A 26,642-nucleotide genomic window follows, 5' to 3' on the forward strand; every position below is an offset into this window, starting at 1 on the left:
TGGCCTCAATCCAATTATGCCAGGAAACAAGAGGAGCCGCTTAGGCTAATCTGGTTATTCCGCTCCGGCCTCCCTTGGCAGCCACGCAGGGATGCCCAGGAGGGGCAGCTGTCTGGGGGGGGCAGTGGCGCCCCACGGGGTCCCCCAGGGCGGCCGCAGGACTGACAGCCTGACCCACCGCGGCACGGCCAGGGCACGCGGTTCCTGCTGGCCGGAGAGCCACTGGGCTGTGCAGCTGCTTCTCGGCTCCCAGCCGGCCGGGAGAGTCCTCAGTTGATCATCCTACAACTGCTTCCCGAGCTGGGAGCTTCCAGGTGCCCTGGCCGCATCTTCTGGACAGGGGGACCTGGCTGTGAAGGGACAACTGGGGCTCTGCCCTCAGGGAGGGCACCCTGGAGCTGGGGAGACAGATGGAGGGTAAAGCCGAAAGATGGTTTCCGACCGGTGATGGCAGGGAGGGAGACCCCTGTGAGGAGGGGACGCACAGGCCGAGGCCAGCTGCGGCCGGGGGGCAGTGGTGGCGGGGGGAGACAGGGGTCTCCTGCAGGCTGGGCCAGAGCCCAGCTCTGTTCTCAGGGGGAAGCTGGATGGGTCTGGGGTGTGACAGCAGGCGTGGGTGTGCCTGGGGCAGGGTGGGAGCCACACATGGACAGAAGTTGTCCTGAAAGGATTTGCAGGTGACCGTGTTGGGGATGAGGGAGTCAGCAGGCCCCCCAACCTCTCCTTGCTCCTACCTGAAAAGCCCTCCAGCGCACATGCTGCTTTGTGATCACAGGGGCTCTGCCCGCTTTGGTGGGGGCCTCCGGGTCAGACAGACCGGCTCTGCCCTGCGGGAGGTTGTGCTTAAGAGAGGAGACAGATCGGTACAAGCGCTCATCCATCTGGCTGCAGGAAGGGGAGAGTTCTGAGCAGGGGACAAAATCGAGGCCAGGCCTGGGGGGCAGTCGGGCATGAGAAGACCGGGGTGGGGGTGGGCAGCATGTTCAAAGGCAGGGAGGGGCCAGAGTGTGGCTGTCCCACCTATACTAGTGACGAACATTCGTAAACCGGCAGGAGGCCAATAGGAAGCAGAATCGGGGAGGGGGACTCCAGGCCGGCTTGCAGTGCCGGGTGTGGCCCCACGGCCCTGACTGAAAGCAGAACCCCCAGAGGAGGGCAGTCGGGGAGCACGGTGGGCTCATCAGTCCGGTCACAGCACAGAGGCTGCCGGGGAGACCTTGTCGGCTCCCCGACACTCCTCCCGTCCCCGCAGCAACGTTATTTTGTCTACTTAAGGGCTACACTTGGTCATTCTTCTCCAATCAGCTGCCATGAATCTGTGAGTCTGGGGTGTCCTGCTTCTTGGGCACGCTCAGGGACATCACAGCACTGTGGTCCTGGAGGCTGGACCGTGCCTGGTGTTCGTGTGGGCCTCCCACCTGCTTTGCCACTTGGAAGGCGCAACAGGACAGGGAGTGGCCAAAGCCCGTTCCCAGGTGGGGGCTGGCGGCTCGGCACCCCTGATCTCAAGGTCCCAAGCCCAGCTGAACAGGCCTGTGCCTCTCCCTCTCTGCCTCCTCCTCGAACAGCTGAGAAGCCAGAAAGAGGCGCAGGGCCCATTCTCCCCAACTCACAGACGGGAAGACTGAGGCCACAGTTCTAGGAGCTACTCAGAGGAGCTAGGGGCTCAGTGGTGGGGAGTTCTGCATCTCCCTGGACTCCAGGCTCTCTCCTGGGCACAGCTTTCCTCGTGGTGTGTCCTAACAGCCGTGTGGTCCCCACAGCTGTGTCAACAAACCGGCCATGCACAGCCATTCCCACCTCCCAGAAGCATTATGAAGTGTGAGCTCCTAGGTGTCCCAGGCCGGAGCAGAGGGCCTGGGGTTGGGCAGGATCGGTTGGGGATCTCTGCTTGCAGTGTTCACCCCAGCAGAGCCTGGCCAGTCTGTGGTGGAGGAGGGGAGCCGGGCCCATCTCTCCAGGCCCCTCCTGGCTGCCAGGCCTGGACCCCCTCCCTGACCCCGGGAGGGAGATTATTTAGGAAAACAGCGTGGAGGGCCGGGAGCAGGTGATGGCTGGAGGAAGCCAGGCCAGGCTCAGCTCAGGCTGAGGTGATAATTGGGGCCGGAGGACGGTAGGGAGTGGGGCCAAGTGACCGAAAGGCCAGGCTGCGACCAAGAGCCTGGTCCTGTGGAGTTAAAGAAGCCCATGAACATCAGAGCCCAAGGCCAAAGTGAGGTTCAGATTTAGGTAAGACTCAGGGGCCAGGGGCTAAAGGCCCCACCTCTGGATGTGGGCACTAGAGGGAACAGTGAGGTCCCCGGCCTGGAACCCCAGACCTCAGCTCTGCTCCACCGTGTGGCTCTGGGTACCCCATGCGGGGCGGTTGGGGGCTTGGGGTGTCACTCAGGGGCTTCCGCTTTGAGAGGAATCGGGGGAGATTTCTGGACTTGGGCACTGGAGAAGGTGAAGAGCCCCCCCCCCAGCCAGGCCTTCCTCCCTCAGCTCAGACTTCACCAGGTCCCAGAAAGCACAAGCATTCAGAGACAGGCCACGCGTGCCCACCACCCCCGTCTGTCCCCGCCCCAACCTCTTTCCCTTTATCCTCTCTCCATGACACAAGAGCTCCCATGTGCTGTCTGTTTTCCTGGCATTTTGTTTGCCACCTTATCCTGTTAACAACCCACTGGACAGGCATCGGTATCCCAGCTGACAGGTGAGGGAGCCGAGGCCCAGAGGCGAAGTGACCTCGCATCAAAAGTAAGTAAAGAGTAGGGGCGCCTGGGTGGCTCAGTCGGTTAAGTGTCTGCCTTCGGCTCAACTCACGATCCCAGGATTCTGGGATCGAGCCCCGCGTCCGGCTCCCTGCTCAGCTGGAAGCCTGCTTCTCCCTCTCCCACTCCCCCTGCTTGCGTTCCTTGTCTTGCTGTGTCTAAGTCAAATAAGTAAATAAAGTCTTTAAAAAATAATAAATAAAGAGTAGGATTTGAACCCAAGCCTACCTGCTTCAGAGCCTGGCATTTTCCACCCCACCAAATTCCCTCCTCTCGATCCCCTCTTATGAGGTTGTATTTCTGTAAGCTGCCGCAAATCCTCTAGGACGAGGTGGGAATAAATAAATAAATACATAAGTAAATAATGAGAGGTTGCCGCCAGATGCCCACCCCAGTCACAGCCGGGAGCGGGAGGCACTGTGGGGAGGACTGTTTCTAGGCCCTTCTGCCAGTGTGTGTGTGGGGGGGACAGGGAGCTCCCCAGGCCTCCCCACCCCAGCCCCAAGACTGGTGCTGCAAAGGTCAAGGGTGAGTCAGACGCTCATTGGCACCCGCCAGGGGCAGGGGCGCAGTGTGGGGGGCTGGGAGAAGCAGAGCCTGGCTCCTCACAGGGCTGCTCACATCCCCAGCCCAGACCCTGTTATCATGCAAATATGTTGACACACGAAGCCTTCCACCCTCGTGAGCCTTCAGCACTGGGAGGATGAGCTCAGCCCTTGCAAGGGACAGAGCGGCGTCTCCAAGCAAGGGGACGCCGGGTCACCCAGCCCAGACTGGAGAAGAGGGTGTGGACGACTGCAGCACTTGGGAGGGAGGCCAAATCCAGGCTCCCCGGTCCCAGGGGATCTGACGAAAGGAGCCCAGATTGCTGGGGGCGGGGAGGGGGTGACTCAAGGGTAAAAGAGGCCCCCAGGGGTATGTGGTCCCCCTCTGACACCGTGCTTTTAGTTCTCCGTGCCAGGGTGCTGGGCAGCCCCAGCTAAGGGTCCACTGTTGGCCAGGGGTTGGCAACAACCCACTCTTCAGAGCAGAGTGGCCCCGGGGCATTGCTGTGGGTCACTTGGCGGGAGTCTCACTGTAGAGCTGGAGGGCAGAGGTGCTGGGTTCGGGCCTTTTACTGCTCCCTCAGGAGGCTGGGCGAGGGGGGAGACCCTCCAGAGGGGGCATCTGGTGCTTGTCTCTCCCCATCCTGCCTGTACCTGTTGGCGTTCGTGCACATGTGAGTGTGTGCGTGTGGCTGGGGGTGGCTGTGGGCGTGGACAGGAACGCGTGTGCACGAGCACAGGTGCCTTCCACAACCGGAGAGGACTGCAGCCTCCCTCCCGCGCCCTCAGCCTCCTCCCTGGGACCAAGGGACTCAGCCTCCGAAGGTGACATGGCTATTTCTGAGCCTGGATTCATGCCAGTGGCAGCATGTGTTTTTGTGTGTGTGTGTATGTGTGTGTGTGCGCACGCGCGTACCCTAGACAGGAGGAGCTGGAGGGTGGGTGGCAGGAGTTGCAGGCGGCAGTGAGAGGGCTGTGAGCTCCGGCTCAAAGCATCTGTGCTGGGGTCGGCCCTGCTGACCTCTATAGAGCTCTTGGGCAGTTTCCTCATCTGTCTGAGCCTCACTTTTCATATCTGTAAAATGGGTGCATATTGCTTACTCAGGAGAGCAGCTAGGAGGGCCCCAACATATGGTGGTGGGGTGAGAACCATGACAGGGCCACTCGGAAGGGAGGGAGTCAGCCAGGAGGACACAGGGTTGCCCACGGTGGCGGGGGGGTAGTTCCGGGGCCCAGAGACAGGGCAGCTGGGAGCTGGTGGGCGCGGTGAGACTCTTCTGGAAGCAGTGCTGTCCCTGGGCACTCAGGGACACCCGGTGGAGGCAGTTCTCGCCCAAAGCCAATTCTGTCCTGTTCAATTTCGAGTTGAAGTGCAAACAAAGCCCAGCGCCCGCTGCTCCCACCCCAGATCAAATTTGGCGCTATGATTTCTCTGCGGGCGGCGGCCTGCCTTCCGGGGAGGGACGCTTAGGGGAAGGATGGTTCCAGGGCCAGGCCCAACCACGGGGCTTGTGGGCGGGAGCCATCAGGGCCTAGACCATTTGTCTGGGACAGCTAGTTCGGACGGTGGGGCTCTTCCACCCAAATTCAATTTTAACTCAGCTCATAAATCTTCAAGTCGGTCCCCTGCCACCCCCACCCCCGCCGGGTCTACCACCAGCCATAGCCCAGGGGAAGCCCTGGGGGAGCCTCCTTGGATGCTGTGTGGCTGCATTGGGAAGAAGGGACAGTAGTGCACAGACCGTCCTGAGGGTTCCCCTGGCCACCAGCCACTTGGGCTGGGCCTGTCGCAGGTGGAAGCTTAGTTCTGGGCTAGGGTTCGGTGGGCTCTGCTGGCAGAAAGGCCCAGATTCCAAACACAGCCCCGCATCTTGCCAGGCACGACCAGCTTAGGTCAGTTTCCAAACATCCGGGGCCCTTAGTTTGCTCAGTGGGGGAATGACTGCACCCCTTGTCGGTAGGGATGTGGGGAGGAATAAGGGACGTGAAGTAGATAAAGCTCTGGGGCCAATGAAGGTGGGCTCCTCGGGGGGCTGCCACTCACCCGGCCCCACGAGGGAGGTGGCCTGGGTACCCCCACCGGATGGCGAAGTGGCCTTGTCTGCGGGACCAGCCTCCTTTCTTTGCTCCCCTCCCCCCAGAGCACTGGGGGGCTTGCGTTTGGACATGGGTCTGGCTGGGAGCCCCCAGGGCTGGGCTGGGGAATGAAGGGCTGGTCATCCTGCCCCAGGCCCCGGGGCAGGGCCAGCCGGAAGCTTCCCTTGTTATTTGCTCTTCTGTGGAGAGATAAGGTACGGCGAGGGGGGGGGAGGGGGTCAGCTTGGGGAATTTCATGCCCTGTGGCCACCTCCCGCTCAGAGGAGAGAACATTCCTGTTGTGGCCCCAAACCTCCCCTCCCCCAGCTTTCTACTCTCCAGCCAAACGCCCCCCCCATGTCCCCTGTGGAACCCCATGGCCCTAGGATGAAGTCCAGGCCCCTTTCTCTTGCGACCCCAGCTGACTGCACCCCCGCTTTGACGTCGCCTTCTCCCGGCACCTGCACGGAGTCAGCCCTTTCTCTGCCTACCGACTGCTGCTCACGCTTTAGGAATCAGACTGTACACATTCAATCCACGTTTAGGGAAAAAAGAAAGGGAGGGAGATCCTCCCCATAGTACAGGTGACAGCACTGAGAGCGCTATGACACGTCCAGGTCTCCAGGCAGCAAAGGAGCCCGGGTGGGACTTGCAACCTCATCCCCTGCCTGCCTGCTGACTTCTGCAGCCCTCAGGAGGGACAGCAGCAGGAAGGAGCCTGCCAGCCCTTCCCTGAGCCTGTGGGGGCTGACGCCATCCACTCTCCTCCGTGGCAGGGCCCCCCCCCCCTGCTCCTGTCCCCACACCCCCATCTCCTGGCTGTCGCCTCCCTGGAACACATCCGGTCCTAATGCACGGTGCCTGGCTCACCCCGGACCCCATCCTCGCCCTTCACGACCCCGGGCCCCGCCGTCGGTCCACCACCCTCCTGGGCTGCCTCTGTCCACGCGGCGGCCACTCCGCCACCTCCCGGGGCGGCTGCCATGGTGATCTACACCCCCCAAATGCATATCTGTCCTCCGCCAGCGGCGCGCAATTAACATTCCCACCCGTAAACGATGCGGGGCCATATTTCACCGGCACCCAAATGTGGACCACAAAGGCATTAACATAAATGATGGTGCCGTTAAGTGAGGCTGAGATTTGCGGGCCTCGCAGAAGTGCACCTGCACAGGGCTTGTGGGCCAGGAAACCAACGGAGCCCGCCCTCCTGACTCCCTGGGGCCCCCACCCCATCTCCATACCCAGAGCCCCCAGGAACACAGAAGAGGACTCAGCCTGCTGCTGCCCCTCCCACATGGGGGGATGCTGCTTCTGCTGCCTGGGGAGGGACTATGGGGGGAGATCAGGGTGGGGAGTTGCCACGTTACAGATCTCACTACCCAGGCCTCCCAGCGCCCCCAGAGCCTGCGCCCTTGTTTTTTTCAGGGCTCCTACTTAGGGCAACGGGGAAGGGCCCAGGCCAAGGGAGGGGCCCTCGGGGTGTGTCTGGCTCCCATCCAGCAGGTCATGTGCTCGGGAACGAGGACAGGCGGCGTCAAGCCGGCCACACACGCCCCTGCGCCAACCTTCCCCACCCCTTGCTGGAGCTCAGGCTGGGACGTGGGGGACCCAGGTCCCAGGCTGCCAGGTGCTGCCACGGATGCCCCGAGGTGACAGCGGCTGGTGGGACGGACACGGTGTCCAGCCAGCCTGGATGGGGGCGGTTGGAAGGAAGGCTGGACGCGTGGCCCAGCAAGGCTTTCTCTGCACTATGGCAATCCACTGCACACTTTCCTTGGGCTGTTCTGGAAGCCAAAAGAGGGCCGGCAAGGGCGGATGAAGGCTTAGCTCCTCATTGCTGGTGCCAGGGAGTGGTGGGAGAAAGCCGGGTCGTGTGGGCAGGGGAGTCCAGGCCTCCCTGGCAGCCAGCGGGAGGGTTCTGCTTGCCGGGGAGGTCCACCATTTGCCATGGCCTCCATCGCCGCCTGCCTGCCCCGGCCTCCTCCTCTGCTCCTCCCATGGCCACCTGGGCCTTCAGTGACTCCCCAGCCCCCTCCCAGGGTCCCAGGAGCTCTGTTACTCAAAGTGCTCGGCAAAAATAAAGTTGAGCCCCCTGGGGAACTCCTCCAAGTTGAGTTGGTAGCGGTTGCTGCCTCCTCTGGGAAGGGACCAGGCCAGGGCACTGGGGAGCTGTAGCCAGGAGACGGAAGGGCGTCAAGAGGCTCAGCGGGCAGGCAGGGCTGGGGAGGGAGGAGCAGCAGGGACTCGGGGGCAGAGAGGCCGGGCCCAGCCTCCACTCTGCTCCTCCAAGGCAGAGAGACCTTGGATGGGCATGGCTGCTCTGGGAGCTGCCGATCACCCACCAGCGGGGGAAGAGAGGCTCCTGGTGGGGGGGCGGGGACGTGAGCCTGAGGGGATAAGCCCACCTCTCTTGGGAGACAAGCCACCTCCCACCTCTCCTTCCGCTGCTCACCCAGGACAGCAGAAGGCTTCCGCTGCGAGCTGTGGGACGCCTGAGTCCCTGTGCTCCCAGCTCAGGGGCTCCTCAGCAGGTACCCGCACACGGTCCTCCCTGCCCCGGGGGGGCTCCCTGCACCTCCACGCCAGCCCCGGGGCCTCTGTCCCCATCTGTGTGGCAGCTACCTGCAGGGCCCAGCCCTGTGTCCCACGCCCTGGGCTGTACACCATCTGCCTGGTAACACCACCTGTCCCTGTGGCTTCAGGCCTTCCAGCCCTTAAACTGGGACTTTCTGAGTTTCAGTTGCCTTGTCTGTGAAATGGGGACAATATGCTTCCTCGGAAGGCCACGAAGAGTATGAAATGAGTCTGTGCAGACAGGAAGAGACTGAACATGAGTCCTTCGCACGCAGTAGGCCCTCTGTGGGTGGAGACAGCCGTTCTGTTACTACTCGAGATTGTGGTGTCTTTACAGTCACTGGTGGTATTGGGGAAACCAGCGAGGGAGAGTGAGGCCGGCCCCACCTGGTGGGCAACAGTCCCGGAGAGAGAAGCGGGGGCTGTCGAGAGAGGGTCACCCAGAAAGAGAGATGTGGCCAGGGACCTCGGGGTCCATTCCTCTGAGCTCCTGGGGCTCCCCGTGGCCGGAGGCAGCCAGATGCCATGGGTGTGAGAGTCCGCGGGTGACCAGGAGGTCCCACGGCAGGCTGGGGAGTGATGTGAAGGGACAGCAGGCGCAGCCTTTTGAAGTCCCGTGGGCCTCAGAACAAGACGATGCTGGGTGGGTGACAGTGAAGGGGGTGGCCTTTTCCGTCGGCTGAGAGCAACCATGGGTTCTAGGTCAGAATGAGCAGGGCGCCGCCTTGACTCTGCTATTTACCAACTGCGAGATCGGGGTGAGGGGGCTGACTGTCCCGTGTGCCCAGGGTCTGTGCGGAAACCAGGAAGGTCCCAGGCAAACCAGGGCCTGTGGTGACCTCCATCTCTGGGCCTGTCTCCTCACCTGTACCACGGGAAAGCAGCCCTCCAGGGGGTGGAGTGGGACCAGGATTCGACCCAGGAAAGGTCCTGGGAGAATCAAACCAGACCCAGCAGGGCTCGTGGGCTGAGCATGCGGGGCTCCTCCAGGCCCTGGCTGTCCTCGGGAAATGGATCCAAGGGTGTTTTTCCATCCAGGGGCCTAATAGTCGGCAGTAATTCACCGTCGCGTTTCCCGGTGGGTAGGAAAGCCACAAATAAGTGAATTCAGGCAGCAGGGCACAATTATGGAGCCCAGTGCTTTATTTCCCCATCCCGTCTCCAGCCCCAGCCGGCTTCGGGTCGATAATAATTTATGTCGCAGCCCCCGCAGCAGAGGGGAGGTGGCCCAAACTGGTTACGTGGACTTGGAGTCCCCCTGCCTGTACCAGCGGCGTGCTCACAGGATGCTGGGAGGAACGGGTGGGGACTGGGGAGGAGGGGGACGTGGAGGCCGTGGGCAGGGCGGCCACCAGCCAGGGGAGACGCTCTGCAGCCTCAGGCCTGGTCCCTGACCACCGATTAGGCCCACCACCGTCCATGGCAGGGGCGTTGTGGGGACAAAAATGGGGCTGGGGAAAGCAGTGGGTCTTGCTCCCACGAAGTTTGGGCGGTTGTCCTATGCCCAAGTTCCCAGGGAAAACCTAAGGGGGAAAAGTGATGGGGGACCAGCCCAGCGGTGGCCTTGGCCAGAGTCACCTCCACGGGACACTCAGAGTAGAAAGCAAAGCAGAGGAGTATCTGCTGGAGGCAGGGCCTGGCCTCTGACCTCTGGGCCAGTTAGGGGTCTGTATCGGGGACCCTGCTGGGAGGAGGGGGAGAAGGAGAGAGGGACCCTGTACAGGTGGGGCAGCTGACACTCGCAGCGCCCAGGGGAGGGGGTGCAGGGTGTCCCAGGGTCTCCGCGAACAGCCCCCGCCTGCAGGGCGATCGAGCAGCATTTACCCTGCTGCGGAAGGAGCCGGGCTAGGATTCGGAGTTCATCATTTACGTGGCTGATTTCACCATGTTTCATGTTCTGTCACGTCTCCCGCCGTTAGAATTTCATTCTTCCCTCTGGGGACATTTGGACATGAAAGAGGGATGCTGTGGGGGCGGCGGCACCAAGCTTCCCCGGGTCCCTGGGCCGGGCCCGTGCGAGGGCCGAGGGCCCAGGGCAGGCGGGGGAAGCAGCTTTACAAGAGAGCTCGTCTCGCGGGCGACAGTAATGACGGCTAACTCCTGTAGGTGTGCGGAGTGCCGGGGCCGGGCGTCTGTGCTGCCTGCGGTCCTCCCCACAGGCCTGAGGGCGCGCCCCTCACCACCCCACCTCGGGAGTGTGGGAACTGATGCCCCAAGATCTCCCACGCAGGCCCCCAGTAACACAGGGGCTGGAGCTGCCTGAGGGGCCCGACTCCCCCTCTGACTCCTGGCCGCTGACCACCTAGTCCTCCGGTAACAGCCCTCCTAACCCCAGTGCCGTAGGGTGGCCACTGGGCCCCAGCGTGGTGGAGGGCTTGTCCAAGGTCATCCAGGGCTGAAGCGTCGTCCCTGTCCCCGCTGTCCAGCCCCCCTTTCCTGGGCCTCATGGCCTCTGGCCTTTCTCTCAGACGGAGGCCTCTCTCTGTCCCCGGCTGACCCCAGCCACACCTGGGGAGGCCTCAGGCTCCATCTCCTGACGGGAGCTGGGCAGAAACCTCACTTGCTGAGAGTGGACAGGGGAGAGGTCACGTGGCTGTCCACCCTTAATTAAAGGGGCCCCTCCTGAGGACCGGGGCCGACAGCACGCCTTGCTGTACTCACAAGGCCCGCCCGGGCCCCTTCTCGACTCCCCACCCACCAGAAAGTGGGACCACCTTCCTCCTTGGCCTATATTAGAGGCAGGGGATGTCCCGGGGGTAGCTAGTGGGTTGAGTAGGGTTGGCCCCCGCCCTGGCCCCTGTCAGGGGCCATGTGGCCCTCCGGGGTGGCCTGTGGCATGGCACAGCCTCAAGGCCAGCCACTCAGAGAAGCCTCCCCTTCTCTTGTCTTTCCGCCTGGCTTTTAAAAAAAATTAAACACGGATGGTTTCATCTTGGGAGAATTAGTATTCCAGGCAGGGCTGGGGGATGTGATTAGAATGTCAAGGCCGGAGCCACGGAGCTGTAAGGGAAGGGAAGAGGGGCTGTGGCTGGCAGGGGCCCTGGGTGGGGGCCGAGAGCGCTGGCCTGCCCAGGAGGCACGATGGGCCTTCCAGGAGCAGGCGGCTTCTAACCCGCCCCAGTGTCCCGATCATGGGGAAGGCTGAGCGTGGCCAGTGGGGTTGGCAGCGAGTCCAGGACTGGAGGAGGAGGAGGAAGTACTGGGACAACTTAGGGCAGAGACTGGGCAGGACATGTGGCCCCAGCCCCGCTCCCCTACCCCATCCATTCCCCCTCTCATTCGGCTCTCATGTTCTGAATGTGTGTGCCTACTACGTGCCAGGCACTGAGCCAGATGCTGGGAGGCCAGGAGCCAGGGACACACCTGTCCTCAGCCACCAGATGTCCCTGACACAGACCACTCCTGGGGACACAGCAGGCGCTCACCAGAGACTGGTTCGCTGGACATGTGAGGGGTCTTCCAGAGTGTGCTTTGAAGAACAGGTGAATCTTGGGAGGTTACCAGGTAATTGCTGGAGCAGATTTAAAGTGCCATCTTTGCAGCAGGACTTCTCAGGGCCTTTAATGTATGTTCATTGGAGGGGGTCTTGGGTGGCTCAGTAGGTTAAGTGTCTGACTGTCTGTCGGTTTAGGCTCAGGTTGTGATCTTGGGGTGTGGGATGGAGCCCTGAGATAGGATCCGGTCTCAGTGCAGAATCCGCTTCCTCCTTCTCCCTCTTCCTGGGCCCCACCCACTCATGCCTGCTTGTGCACACGCTCTCTCTCTCTCTCTCTCTCAAATAATTAAATAAATAAATTAGACGTGCTCATGGCCTTGTGAACCTGGGGGGAGGGGCGCACAGCCCGCAGCTTCCACCGGTGTGAGCACAGCCCACTTGTCCCCTGGCCACCCAGGAAATGCTGGTGTGGACACAGAGCACGGGCACAGCACCAAGATGAGTGGGTTTATACCCGGGCTCCACAGTGGACCCACTGGATGACCTGGGCGGGCTCCGGAACGTCCCTGTTTCCTCAGGTGGGAAGTCGAAATGGTCATAACAGGGCCCGTGGGCTCAGTGAGGGGGGTTCACCTGCCTCGGACTTCATATGGGCTCTGTGTCATCCACACGGGGCATCTGCAGGACTCTGTCGAGTTAGCCGGGTTGTTGTTGCTGCGACTGACACGGTCTGTGCCCTTAAGAGCTCACAGCCCAGGGCGGGGAAGACCATTAGAACCCAGGGTGCAGGGCGCCTGGGTGGCTCAGTGGGTTAAGCCGCTGCCTTCGGCTCAGGTCATGATCTCAGGGTCCTGGGATCGAGTCCCGCATCGGGCTCTCTGCTCAGCGGGGAGCCTGCTTCCTCCTCTCTCTCTCTGCCTACTTGTAATCTCTCTCTGTCAAATAAATAAATAAAATCTTAAAAAAAAAAAAAAAAAAGAACCCAGGGTGCACAGTGCCAGGGCCAGGGTGGGAGGAGCCCCGCAGAAGATGGACATGGGGTTCAGCAGGGGGGTGACAGAGTGGCTGTGGGAGCAGGCCTCGGGGCAGGAGGCCTGGATGGCCAGGCCCTGCCGGACGTGTCAACTCCATCCGGCCCCCCTGCCCTCGAGGGGTCTTCCAGCCTCAGACTGGCACCTCCTGTCAGTGGTGGGCTGGGCCATCATTGGGCATCTCTGTTACTGATTTCTTCCTTAGTGGAATCCCTCCTGGTACGTGTCTCCTGGTCCTTCTAGATCCCGGTCCTCCCGGAACAGGTTGGTCTTACTTCTATAGGTCAGCTGTCCAGAAAGCCAAGGACAGGAGGTGCTGCCTTCCTCAAACAGCCCCTCAGTCCCTGCCCCAGGGCCTCCGGCCCCCATCACTCCCCCTGGGGTCCTCTGTCCTGCAGCATGGCTGTGCCTGTGGTGGGGCCCAGCACTGAACAGGGCTCCGGTTTGGTCTGATGGGGCGGAACCAGGGAGGAAGCAGGGTGCATGTGACCGCCTTCCGTGCCCAGTCTGTCCTCCCTTTAACACAGCCTGTCCAGACCCAGGAGCTGGGCCCCTCCGTGCCCGCTCCAGGCAGCCACCTAGCTCTGCAGGCACAGAGAAAGCCGGGCTGATGGAAAGCAGGGTGCCCGGGGAGCCAGCGAGGCTAGGGACTTCCTGATGGAGGGGACACCTGTCAGCCTGAACTGAAAGGTAGGCTCCTGAGCGAAAACCTCTCGAGTCACCCCGTCTGCCCCCATCTGAGCGCGGGGAGCCTGGCAAAACTGTTTGGTTACTAACCTCGTGGGGCCGATGCTAGCAGCTGAACATGCAGGTGCAGAGGGAAGGATCATTTATTTCTGGGAAAAGTGGCCCAGGGAGGCTGACCCAGAGGCCAGAGGCTTGGCAATGCTGGACTGCCAGCTCCTCGTTTACCAGGATTCAGAAAGTCGCCCACCCTCCCATGACCATGGCATCTTTGGCTGTCCCTGTGGTCCCCAGGGGGGCTGGGGCCCAAGTGCCTCCTCCCCCGGGGTACACCCAGGGCAGGGGCCTGGGAATGACTTTAGCCCAATGCCCCCCAACCTGGGCCTGCTACCTGGGCAGTAAGGGCCTGGGTTTTGGTGGCCACAGGTCCCAGCAGCCCCTGGGCAAGGCCAGGCCCTGTAGGTTCCAGGAGCAAAAGGGCCAGGGGCCTCGTTAGAGACAGCTTCAAAGAGCCTCGTTATTACAAAAGTGTGCTTTGAACCCTTCTCCTTCTCTCCTTAAGACAGCCTCCCCAGTGAAAAGGAAGGTACACAATGAGCCTCAGTGAAGCAGCCTCGAGGAGAGCCAGGCGTCTGCAGGGCAGAGAGGGAGCCCCAGTCCACCCTCGCGGGCCGACATGAAGTGTGGGCTCCCTTTCTTCCTTTATTTTAAACGGGCTCTCTTTTTTCCCTTCCTCCTCATTCAGCGGGTCTCTCAGACTGTGCTTTAAGTCCTTTTGAAGTGTTACAACCATTTTCTCCTCTTTCAATTAACAAGAAAAGGAAGCTAATAGCTTTCGGAGCCACTCGCTGTAAATATTAACAAAGTCTGGCCGTGTGGCTGGGGCGAGCAGCTCTGGGCCCAGAGAGCATGTTTACGGGAAGGAGGGGAGGGGGTGGGAGATTTCGAACGCGGAGATGAAAATCCCTTGGCACGGGCTTCCGTGGTTCAGGGAAACGGGAAAACTGGGAGAGCCAGGCGAAAGGGCGCCCGTCCCTGGGGGCCAGAGGCTGGTGTGGCCGGCGGGAGGGAAGTGGAGACTTCTGGAAGAAAAGGCAGCTTCCACCAGCTGCACCCGGGTAGCCTGGACAGTCCACGTGCACGGCCTGGGATCCGTAGCTTGTGGCTTTCACTATGGTCAGGGGTAGAGGTCCTCATGGGACTGGCAGATTTTTAAAAAAGATTTTATTTATTCATTTGAGAGAGAGAGGGCACGAGTGCGCGTGGGGCACGAGCAGAGGGGAGGGGCAGAGGGAGGAGCAGACTCCCTGTTCAGCAGGGAGCCTGATGCGGGACTCGACCCCAGGACCCTGAGATCATGACCTGGACCGAAGGCAGATGCCCAACTGACTGAGCCACCCAGGCACCACTGGAGGACGGGCATTTGAACACAGCATCTGGAGGGTGGGTGCGGAGGGTCCCCAGGGTACACACCAGACCACAGCCCCTTCCTCTGTAAGATGGAGAGCTCCTGAAGGAACCCAAGACGGGGGAGCAGGCTGAGGGAAGCAGGGGGCAGGGGAGGGGAGCTGACAAGCCTGGGTTCTGAAAGCTCCTGGGCCTTTTCCCCGGGGCCCCTGTGACACCCCTCCGCCAGAGGCCGCACACCTGCCAGACACCCCTACAAAGCGTGGCTCCACACAGCTGCCCCAGAGCACCCACACGCAGACCATGTAGGACCCGTTTCAGAGCCAGGGTGGCCGGGGGCCCCCACTGAGAGCACAAGGAGGCACTGGTGGCCCAGGGGAGGGGGCAGGACCAGATCTTCTGCCTCCAGACTCCACTGCCCACTACAGCCGAGGGCCCCGTGTGGGGAATGCATAGAAGTACGCCTATTTGCTGGCAGCACTAAGCTCATCACGTCCTGGGATCCCCCAGGGCTGGGTCACAACAAGGCCTAGGACCAGGCCAGGAGGCAGCCTCCTTCCTGGGAGCCGGTGGGCAGGGCGCCACAAGCCTAGAGCAGGCCTGGGCTTCCAGTCCTGTCCCCTGTCGTGAGCAGGCAGGCTCCTGCCGCTGTGCCGCTCCCTGTAGGCAGAGGGGCAGGCCTGTGGCCAGCGCTGTGCTCCTAGCCCTCCTCTGCCCTGCTTGAGAGGCTGAGAGCAGCCGTCCGGAGCCCACTGAGCCTAGTGCTGGAGGCTGGCCTTGCCCCTCGCCGCCCCCCATCACCCTGGCAGCTCACCTGGGGGGGGGTTCCACCACCTGCCCCTGCCCGGAGATTTCCAAGGCACACAAGCATTCCAGGGGCAGGAAGCCACTCTAGATGCCTGCCTGCTCTTCTGTCCCATTGCCGCCCAGGGACAAGAGCACCCGTATGGTGATCTTTCGAGTCCCTGTTGCTCGGCGGCACCATGGGGCCCTGGTCAAACCCGGCCTCCAGACCACCCAGACGGGGCAGGTGAAGGGCTGCCAGGCCCAGCAAGGCAGGCAGGCAGTGAGCAAGGGACAACAGTCTGGGCTTGTTTGGGCCCTGGGCTGCCCTGCCAGCCCAGCACCAGGAGACGGGAGTGGATTCAAGGCCACCTCTGTCCGTAACTGCCCCCACCCCCAGGTCCTGACTTCAGCTCACACGCAGAGGCGGGGAGAGGGGCGAGAGGGCGGGCGGCCAGGACATCCAAGTCCTGCGTCTTTTCTCCGAGAAGCTTGACCCAGAAGAGCAGCCCCTTGGGACCCCGGAGCTGCTGGCTGCTCTGCCCCGCTATGACCCGCCTCCCCTGCTCAGGGGTCTGTGTCTGAGGGTGGGCCCGGCAGGCAGCAAGGGCTCCCGCGGCTGTGGCTCCCCCACCCATCCACCGAAGTCTGGGTTTTGTCAGGAAGCGGTTTAATTAGCAGAGCGGAGGCTTGGGGTTCGCGCTGTGCACGCAGCTCCCGCCTCCGTCTCTTCTCACCAGGGATGGGGTGCCGTGCTGCAGTGCCAAGCCCGGGGGCCAGAGCGAGCGAGAAGGGGGCAGGGTGGGCCATCTCTCAGTGCAGAGGGAGGAGCTGGAGCCTCTGTACACACCCCCTGCAGAGACCTTCTGCTGTCCCCGCCCCCCAGGGCCCCCAGACGCACCCCTCCAGGCAGGCTCCGAGCCCCACAACAGGCGGGCTATGCGGGGTGTTGTTTCAGTCCACCCCCCACTAGCAAGGAGCGGAACGCGGCAGGAACCCACTGGGCCTCCAGGCCTGCCTTCAGGGAGACTGCCTAGCCATTCCTTTCCCCTGAACCCCACTGTTCTCTGCCCCCAGCTCAGGTCCCCACCCCTGTTCCTGGGGACACCGTCCCAGCTTCTCACTGGGTCCCTCCCATGCACCCCAGCACCCTCCAGTTCTCCACGAATGTCCAGTCATGCTTCTCCTTGACTTAATATATTCCCTGACTCCCCAATGCCCTTGGTAGGAAAACCAGACCCCTCAGCAGAACATTCAAAACTCCCCCCAAGGCCAGAATCCCATCTCCCGTCGGCTCAGATCACTGCCTTCCACTGACTCAGAGCTTTGAGACACCAGCCTTCCCACCACGCAGCCCTCCCACTCTGAGCCTTTGCATATGCTGTTCCCTCTCCCTGAAGTGCCCTTCCTGCCCCACACCTACTGTGAAGTCTCTGTTATGGGAACAGTCCATACACCCAAGTGGAAAAGCTCTCCCTGCCCTGAGGCCCCCAGACCACGGCCCACTGCCCCCTGGAGGGAGGGACACAGCCGTGACAGCTCCCAGGTCCATGTGGCCACAAGAGAGGAGTGACCCACACACTGCAGTCACTGTGGGGGAAGAGCAACAGGCCCCGTGGATGGCCGTCCTGGTGGGAGGAAGTCAGCAGCCACAGAACAAACTCTGGGTTTGAGTCACAAAGAGCCGTTTCATCTATACAGGTCGGATACAGATGCTGACCTCAGCCTGGAAGTCCCAAATAAAAGAAACCCCGGGTCTCCTCGCTTGCGCCAGCTTTGACCTGCTTGCGACGATCTAAACTCTGCCCTCTGTGCCACGGGGCAGCTCTGCCCGGGAAGGGGGGAGCAGGCGTGTTGTTCGTTTAAAATACCACTCGACCTAAGTTACCAGCTTAAAGCCCACCTGGGTCTCCAGCAGCACGTACCAGGCATCTGATTAATGATACACACATAATAATCCATCCCTAAGAGCCATAGGTTGAAATGAAGCAGGAGGGCTAATTGCTGATACAGGAATTAATGTCGGTGAGAACCGATCCTCAGGGCAGCGGGGGACTGCAAAGCCAGAGTGTTTCCACTTCAGGGCCAGAGGTAGTGGGGGGAGCCCTGAAGTCCAAAGGTAGGGCCAGGCCCTAGAAGATGGACAGGACAGGTAGGTGGTTGGGGGAGACCCAGCCACACCTGCCCCCTCTCTAGCTTGCCCGAGTTCACATGTGACTATCACGACATGGGAGTCAGGGGAACCCCAGAACCACAGCACGGTGCTGCCTTCCCCATGGGGCTCCCAGTGATGCACCCTCCCAAGCTGGGCAAGGTGGGCTTTTTGCTCCCATAGGGCTCTGTGTGGGTCTCACACTGTGGCCCTCCGAAAACCAGTGGCCTTCCCACTGGACTTCAGGCTCCTGGGGGCAGGGGCTCCTCTCTGGATCCCACATCTTGCATGGTGCCAGGAGCAGGACTCGATGCAGTACATGTCTGCTGGATGGAGGGAGAGAGGGAAGGATGGACGGAGGGATGGATGGACAGATGGATAGGTGAACAGACAGAAAGATGGACAGGTAGACGGATGGATAGAGAGACGGAGGGAGGGGGCAGTGACAGATGCATGGATGATGGACAGATGGAAAGAGACAGGCAAATGGATGGAGAGACGGGGAGAGAGAGGGACTGATGTGTGGATGGACGGACGGACAGACGGACGGATGGATGATTGCATGAGAAGGCCTCAGGAAACCCAAGTTCGCTCAGGGCAGGGGGCCCAGGGGCCACCGTGGGTTTGGTTGATGGCATGTTTCTGTTGCACTGAGACTCCGTGTCACGCAGAGAGGGGGACTGGCCCCGAGGTCAAGGCCCTGGCTGTCACATGGGTTGTGCGACCTTGGACAAGCGCCCCCTTCTCAGTGTCATGGTCCTCCCTGCCCTGCCAGCTGTACTGGGCTGTCCCCAGGCTCAAGGGAGATGGCAAAGCAGAAATGACCTGGGAAAGGCGGAGGCAGTTTGTCCCCTGCAGACAGTGTCTCTGTGCGGGGCAGATCCGGCCCAAGTGGAGTGGCACAGACGTGTGGGATCGTGCACTTGGCTCCCTTTCCCCCTCTCAAGTTTCTTTTAATACAGTTATGATGCTATTACGTATAACAAAAAGTAAGACTGTAAGCATCTCAAGCACTTACGAATGCAAGCTTTTATTATGTTGACCCCAAAATGGTCTGTTTGGCAGAGCTGAGACCTGGAGCCTGTCAGAGCAGGGAAAGCCGAAGCAAGGGGCGGCGGGCACAGACTGTCCTGTAGGGGGCGTACCTATGTGCTGGCCACAGGGGCCCTGGGGCCGAAGCGGGGCTCCTGGGGCAGAACCCTTGGACCGCACAGATTCATTCTGTCCTCGCTCCATTGGAGCACTAGAAGGTCCACACGCCGCACTCACTGCGGCCTGGGCTTCTCGACCCCCTCGCGCACCCACTGGGGACGGGAGATATTTGCAGGACGGCGCATTGACGTACTTCTTCCTGGGCCTGTCGGGGAGCAAGGGTGGCTTCCAGCAGTTGCCGCTACATACCCACACGCGGGAGGAGCTCTCCCCTCCCAGGCACAGCCAGCCAGGCCGACCCAAGACGGACAAAGTCGGACGGCCCCATCAGGGGCCTTGCTCAGACCCCATTTTTCTCAATGAGAAAGGAGAGTGGGGGGGTCACAGGGTGCATCTGTGAAGCCTCTACTGTGTACAAGGCGCTGAGCCAGGTCCTGGGGGATCTGACTTGGAGAAGCAGAGGTAGTCCCTTCCTGGGAGCAGGGAGACCGCTCCTTTCAGGACACTGTGGGTTTATGGGACCACGGCCCCCCAAGGAGGAGGGCGGCCCAATGCAGGAGTGGAGGGGTGATGCTGGGCGGACTCTTGCAGGAGTGGGGACGGTGTGGGGGAGAGGCCTGGAGCAAGCCCTGCTTGGGCATTCCGGGGACTCCCGATGGACACCCGCAGGGGCTCCATAGGCTGCGGAGGAGCTTTGCCTTTATCCTGAGGACTGGGAAAAGGGCCCAGCGCTGGGGGGGGGGGAGCCGCCCTCCTTGATTCTTAACTTCAAAAGCGGTTCTTAGCAGTTCTTTGGCAGTTTCTTTCTGTCGTGGGGGATCAGCAGCCCTGGTCGGCTGGAGCCTCTGGGCTCCGCCCCACTTCCTAGGCCTGGGGGGCGTGGAGCCCTGACCCCAGGCCTAGGAAGTGGGGCGGCTGCAGGAGGGAGGCCGGGGACTCCGAGACCCAACTTCCCCGCTTCCCCGCTGCTCCTGCTTCCCACGGGGAGGAAAGGCAGTGCTGCTTCTGGAAGCCGGCCACCATCCTTCCGAAACACGAAACACGGGGGCCCCAGCCCCTCCGCTCCCACCCGCGGCACTACAAACCAGTTTCCCCACCCTGCCTGGCCAGGGAGGCAGATGACCTCACTGGACTGTCACCATCTCTCCCTTTCATAGAGAAATTACGCTTTCTAATTGGATGAAATCACGCGGGGGTGACAGCAGTAAGAACCCGTGCCATAGCCTGGTACTCACCCCTCATACAGGGACGGTCCTGACCTCCCCTCCTGCCCAACAGCCCCCCACCCTTGGAGGAGCCGCACCCCGTGTTCTGGCTCGCACCTCGGCTAGCAGCAGCCCCTGGCCATGGGGCTGTCTGCTTCTTGGACCCCCTTCCTCCTGGGGAGGCGTGTACCCGGTCAGCCTGGTCAGCCCCGTCAGCCTCTGCCTGCACCCTACCCCTTGTCCCCTGTGCACCCCACCAGGCCGGGCGTCCAGGGGGCAGTACACTCGGCCCCAGTCCGGGCTCTGGGCTTATGAAAACATGCACCCCTAAAGATCCCTGTTTTTATGTGTAACCGTCCCAGACAACCAGCGTTTCTCAAATCAGCCACCTTCGGCCCGACAAAGGCGAGTGCCCAGATGCAGCTGAGCCCATCTGGATCCGATTTCAAACCAGAGCTAACACTCTCAGATGTGTCATAAAAGCCCTTTTCCAAAGAGGGGCTCCTGCAGGGGGAATACGGACACCGGGGCACCGCAGGGCTTCGGCATGCCACGCTAATGAGAGGCAATCCGGAGGGCTCGGTTTTGTTTTGGATTCTGAGGACCGGCCAGCCCTACCCCCCAGGTCTCTGTGGAAGGGGAGGATGGCCTTCGAGGGCACTGGGGGGCGTGGAGCCCTGACCCCAGGCCTAGGAAGTGGGGCGGCTGCAGGAGGGAGGCCGGGGACTCCAAGACCCAACTTCCCCGCTTCCCCGCTGCTCCTGCTTCCCACGGCGAGGAAAGGCAGTGCTGCTTCTGGAAGCCGAGGCCGCAGTGGCCCAGTTGGATCCTTTGAATGACATTTTGCGAGAGGAGCAGGTGCTGGGGGGAAGCGGAGCCAGTGCTGGGCCAGGCAGGCAGCCCCTGCACGGCCAGGAGCCCTCAGAACTTCTCTTCTCTTTCCGGTCCCTCCGCCCCCAGCAAAAAGAAACCGGGGAGCTTTGAGGAGGGTGCTCTGCGCGGCCCCCTGTTTGTTGTCTGGATTTGAGACACGCAGGGAGATGATGGGGAGTCCTCCCCGCCCCCTCCGGCTCACTGGAGAGCAGTTTCAAGAATGCGGGGTCCAGGGGGATGGGAGGAGAGGGGGCCGCGGCCCAGGCTGCCCGCCCCTGCGTGGCTCCTGATTTCCCTGGGTTTAATCGCTTGTATTGTTTTTTGGCAGGTTGAGGAGGCAGGGAGTGGGTGAGCAGGACTCCTTTTTGGACAGACAAGACCAGGGGCTGAAGCAGGAATAACTCGCCCCTCCCCCCCGCCTCCCCGGCAAGGAAACCTTCTCCGAGGCAAACAGGAGAAGCCAAGCAGGGCTGTGCGCCCCCCCCAACATCCTTCCAAAGAGAGGGATGCGGGGCCTGACGGCTCAGCGGCGCGTGTCCGCAGCTCCAGCCCCGCGGTGAACATCTGAACTCCTCAGCGGGGTAATGGACCCCCGCCTGCCCCCCCGGAGACGCAGCCTGAGTGGCAGGAATACCGAGTCTTTGGAGAGTGGCTCCCTCCCAGCTCTGCCACGCAAGAACGCTCTCGGCACCGGAGCCCATTCTGCCAAGTGACTTAAAGGGATTAAAAAAAAAAAAAAAAAACTTGGTGAAGAAAAGGGGGTAAAAGCCACGCGGAAGCCTTTCAGAGGAGGCGGCGAGGCCGACAGACAAAAGGGCAAAAGTTGAAAGGGGACAGCGAGAGGCCACCTCGGCAGGATGGACGCCGGGCTCTAGGGCATGCCTGGGGAGCAGGAGCCCAGAACCCCCTCGGGTTGTGCACGGGAGTCCCGGGGCTGCAGGGGGTGCCTCGGCAGGCCCCCCATGCATGCCCCTCGCTCCGGGGGGAGAGGCCAGCGGCGCCTGGAGCCCAAGGGACAGAGTGTGCTACCCCAGGCCCGCGACCACGTCTGAGCGTGAGGGGCCCCGCAGAGCAGAGCACGGGGCGTCCTCTCCGCTCCCCGGGGCGCCCCTAGCTCCACGCAGCACCCCAGCCCTGCGGCCTGCACCTGAGTGCCAGGGCCGCAGGGTCGGCATGTGAGTGTGTCCAGGCCCACCTCAACGGGAAGCATCCAGAACAGAGATCCCAGACAGGCCCAGCAGCTCAGGAGGTAAGGCTGCAGATGGGCTGCGGGTGGCCCGGGAAGGCCCAGTGGCTCCTCGTGCCGGAGACGGCTGCTCTCTTTCCCGCTGGGTTGCACTGGGGCATCAGAGCTCCCCGGGTCTGCAGCTCTGCGCCACAGCTCCATACAGACCATCGGGCAACCAGCAGTTTCTGCTTGCCAGGGGAGGGGTCTTCTGCTACCTGGCGGCATGCTGTACCCCCAGGTGGGTGGGTACAAGGGTTTTCTGGAGTAAACCACTGCTCCAGAGCTGGGGTGGGGGGGGTGGGGGATGGGGTTGGTGTCTTACTTTGAGCCCCTCTGAGTTCTGCCCAAAGCGGGCAGTCGTGAGGCCTTGGGGGAGGCAGGACCTTGGGTGACACTGGCCAGGGCACCTGCTGCCCTCCCACTTGGCTGGGAGGACCCAGGTTGGGGTTGGGCCAAAGCCACCACCCGAGACCTCACACCCGCTGGTCCTCAGGCTTCACTGCTCTGGCTTCCAGTCAGCCCTGCTGCTGGGGAGAGTGGCTTGCTGGGGGCCCCGGGATGGGCACACAGCAGGCCCAAGCACCCCTCATCCTCACTCGAGCAGCGAACGGCCAGGGTGGGGCAGGTGGAGAGCTGGGTCCTGCCTGGGGGCAGGGGGGTGGCTCCACTCTTCCGGGCTCCCCAGAGGCCCGGAGGGAAGGCTTGTGCCTCCCTAAACACAAATATCAGGCCACTTCCAGCAGCGGCGCCCAGGGCAGGGCAGGGAAGCCCCAATTCATTACCAAGATGGAAAATGACACTTCTCTGCACGCTTCCCCAGGAGAGGGGCTGATTTATGACTGCGCCAGGGCCCGGACATTCGTCAGCGCCGCGCGACGCGCACGCCGTCTGCGGGGGCATTAATAGCCGTGTTATTAGCCACCGGCGTGAAGGATGCCCTGCGGATCGGCTATTTGCTGTTATTTATTATGAAGGCGCGCCAGCCCAGCAGCGGGGCTGACGGGCGTCACCATCGCAGGGAGTCTGCGTTTGGCCCTGTCCACCTGGACTCCCCTCCCTCATCCCTACCACAGGCTCTCCCACTGTCCCATCACTTGCCCCTGCTCACCTCCCAGCCCCGAGGAGGGGTTGGGGTGCAATTCCTGGAGCCCACAGCTGCTCCCCAGGCCTGCACCCCTAATATTTATGGAGAGTCTGCTCAGCGCGGGGCTCTGCCTATGGTGAGCTGTGGAGCGAGTGTCCTTTCATCCCAAGGCAGAAAAGCAAAGAGAACCAAACTGGGGGGCCAGGCAGTCATGGATTGGTGCCGGGTCCCTCTCGTTACGAGCAGTATGACCTTGGGCACATCCCTTCCCCTCCCAGAGCGCGCTCCCCCACTTTGTGCGCTGGGTACATAGGCCAGCTGGAGAGGTGAGGAGGTCCTGGAGGGCCTAGCCTGCCATGGGCGCTCCCTGGCCAGCTATTGCCACTAATGGGGCCCGCCATCTGGCCAGAGGGGTCTGCAGACCTGCTTATGGGGGGAGGCAGCCCGCATGAATCCCTGTGTGAGCTGGACACAGTGCACCCCCACCCCCCGGTGCCAGTCCTCTGCCGAAAGGGTTTGAGAGTTCAGGGCCACGGTCAGAGAAGGTGAGCGCCGTGGGGGAGGAGTGTCTGCGGCTGCTGGACCAATCCCTTCTGCCCTCTGGGCCTCAGTTTTACCTCCCCTGGGAAAGGCAGACATCTCCAAGGTCCTGTGACTCCCCGATTCCAGAGTTCTGGTTGCTGGGGGGGGCCCACCCTTGGGCGTCTCTGTGAGGTGGGAGGCAAGGGGCCTCCCAAAACGTGAGGCTGACCTGAAGGTAGAGCTATGGTCAGGCAGTGCCAGGCCAGCCCCCCGCTACCAGAGATGAGCGGGGTGGGGTGGGTGGGCAGGCAGCCAGACGTCTTCCCCAGGTTTCTCCCTCCGGGGCTGAGCAGGGCCCCCTGGGCAGCTGAGAGCGCAGGGAAGAGCACTGGACAGCGAGTCCAAAGCCTCGGTCTGTGTCCAGTTCCTCCACCACCGGTGGCACAGTTCAGACCAGTCAGTCCCTCTTCCTTTCTGGGCTACTGGGCCGAGGGTGCCTGGGTGGTTATCCCCTCCAGGGCTGGGGCCGAAGTGGAGCCAGCCTCTCTCTTCTCCCCCACTGCCTGTTTCTAGGTTTCAGATTGCGGCGGCCTTCCTTTTGGCATCTTCATTCACTCATAAATTCACTCACTCATTGACTCATTCATTCATTCACCAGATGCTTATCAACACTCCCCTGCCAGGCTCTGGGCTAGGCTGGTGAACGGGACAGAACGTATCTTGGTTTAGAGGAATTTACATTCTGGTGGGAATGTTTGGACCATCAACTCAGGATAAGAAGGGGATCTCTCCAGGAGCAGGGCCTGCGTGTGGGAGATGCCACACAGCTCCCAGGGTCAGGGGAGAGCACCACCAGCCAGCTCCCAGCCTCTGTTTCATGATCCTGCTCCTCTCTCTTGGCCCCTGGCTGCCTGGATCCTGCAGGCTGCTGGGAAGGCCAGCAGCACTGACCCTACAAACCCCGGGGTCCCCTCCCCACTGCCCGTCTCTTCCTTCTGTTCCCTGCCCCAGAGAAAAGACACCAAGCCCCTCTTCTAGCTGCTGAAACTCCCCTGCCCTTTCCTTTTACCTTCCCCAAAGGAATAAAGCCCGCGTCTAGGCAGCCTGACTAAAAATGCGCGCAGACAGACAGAAATATCAGGAATCGGGATATCTTATTAAATAACGTGGGGAGAGAGGGAGAAACAAAATTACACATGTCTCCTTTCATCTCCCCACCCCCTCCCGGCCCTGCATAGTTTAATATCGAACACTGTTATCAATATAATTAACCTCCTAAGACACAGTTTTAAAGTCTTGTTTTTTTAAAGGGATTTGCATTCTCTGAAGTTCAGGACATCCGGCCGCCCGGCACCGCCCAGACGGCCTACGCAGCGAGGTGAACTCGAGGTACATTTTTAGTGGATTTGCATACCTGTCTGCAATTACCGCCAGTGATAACAGCTGATGCATAATGCATACAGCATGAAATTAGAAAAATAATTAACTTTAGGTTTTAAAAGAATCCCCTACCACCAACCCCGGCCCCCACCCCACTCCGCTCCCCCTTTTTCTACAAGTTCTCAACAGCACCTGTGGATGAGAACTGGGGCAGTCCCGGGGCTCGCAAGGGCCTAGAGGGTCATGGCAGACGACCCCCTGCCCGAAGGCAGTGCCTTAGATGCGTGGGCTTAGACCCGCCTGGGTCTGAACAAGGGCTTGGAAAAGGCCCGCTCCCCAGAAGTTCCAGCTCGCAGTTCCCATCTGGATCTGCCCGGGAGCGCTGCCTACTGCTATGACGGGCATGGTCCCCTGTTGTGTAGGCCACTCTGCAGGCCCTCTGCTCAGGCCTGAAAACAGCCATCGCTTATCCTCCCAAGACCCAGGATAGGCGGATCACTAATAGTCCCATCTTACAGAGGAAGGCCTGAGACCCAAGGCCCCCCTCAGGTAGATAGAGATGCTGGACTGAGCCCGGGCGGGCCCCCTGGGCTACTGGCCTTACAGGGGTGGGGATGGGGGACTTCCTGGAGGTCGGAGGGATGGGGACGGGGGGGTGGGAAGCTCTTCCAGCCCCCCACCTTGTGGCCCACCTCCTATGGTATTGCTTCGAGTTAAGCTGGAGGGGTAGTGCTGGCTGGTGGGGAAGAAAGCGGGGGTCCCTCACTAATTTAAACAAAGGTTTAATTTAGGAGTCATCATGGGTGTGGAATGAACTTGTCTTGGTGAAGCTCCTTTTGGGGCCAGGGTCTCCTGCCTTACCCCTTCTGGGCTGAGGAACTGCTTCTGTCCCCAGCCTGCCCTACATACCCTGCCCCTGCCTCGGTCCCGGCTCTTCTGGGAAAGTCCTGGTGGCGGGGGGCATAGGAAAGGGAAGGGCGAGGGGCTCCCTAGCTCAGCTGTTTGGGGAGCCCTGCCAAGACAGGTGGGCAGTTGCCCGGAGAGGGTCATGGGAGCACCTCGGGGTCCCTCCCCGGGACAGGGTGAAGCAGCCCTTCTTTCTAAAACCACTTGGTCCTGTGCTAGGCGCTTTGCACAGCCCCTCCCCTCTTGTCCTTCCAGCAGGATGGTGCAGATGAGGAAGCTGAGGCCCAGAGACAGGTCGCCGCCAGGCACACCGTCAGGGACTGGTGAGGCAGGATTCAAACCTAGCTGTGTTTCCCCCCTCCCTGCTTCTAGTTCACGTGCCTCCTTCTTGGGGTGAGCACCACCTGGAATTCTCAGATTCCCAAAGTGGGGGGCTGAGACCATGCCCAGCACTTCGGGGGACCCAGCGTCAGGGCACCCCCATGCAAGGTGCCTTCACTGCCTGCCCTACCTTCCCTCTGCTGCCTGGGACCTCCAGCTCCTTCCAGAAACATGCTCGGGCCCCGTGGGGTGCTCACGGCTCACTGTGCCCCGGGAGCCTGCAGCAGCAGCCACCAGCTCCCAGCCTGCATGCCAGGGTCTATGCTGGGCCTCGCGTCCTGCAGCCGCCCCCTGCGTGTTGCCCTCCCTCCAACCTCCCACTTCCCAAGGGGAGTCCCCAGAAGTCCCTGGGCCTCTGGCAGCCCCAGCTGGTTGGGATGTGGGGAAGACACCAGGCTGGGGGTCTCCAACAGGGACGCGCCGCCATCCAGCGAGCAGATAAACGTCTCCCACCAGTGAAGCGGTGG

At 61.6% G+C, this 26,642-nt stretch overlaps 2 protein-coding genes across 3 annotated transcripts in view; one reads left to right on the plus strand and one right to left on the minus strand.

The window, feature by feature from the left end:
• The window catches only part of MACROD1 (mono-ADP ribosylhydrolase 1), a 141,448-nt gene that overhangs the window by 70,339 nt on the left and 44,467 nt on the right, over positions 1–26,642 (minus strand).
• FLRT1 (fibronectin leucine rich transmembrane protein 1) overlaps positions 1–26,642 on the plus strand; it is a 78,245-nt gene that overhangs the window by 38,437 nt on the left and 13,166 nt on the right. Inside the window, exons 2-3 of one of the 2 annotated variants that reach the window (XM_082748199.1) lie at positions 21,003–21,923; positions 24,819–24,897. The gene's annotated coding sequence lies outside the window, so the exon portion shown is untranslated. The remainder of the gene's footprint in view (positions 1–21,002; positions 21,924–24,818; positions 24,898–26,642) is intronic. The other variant, XM_082748198.1, reaches the window with a different exon arrangement.

This window comes from Mustela nivalis (genome assembly GCF_964662115.1).
Source record: "Mustela nivalis genome assembly, chromosome: 9".
In the NCBI taxonomy this organism is placed as follows: domain Eukaryota; kingdom Metazoa; phylum Chordata; class Mammalia; order Carnivora; family Mustelidae; genus Mustela; species Mustela nivalis.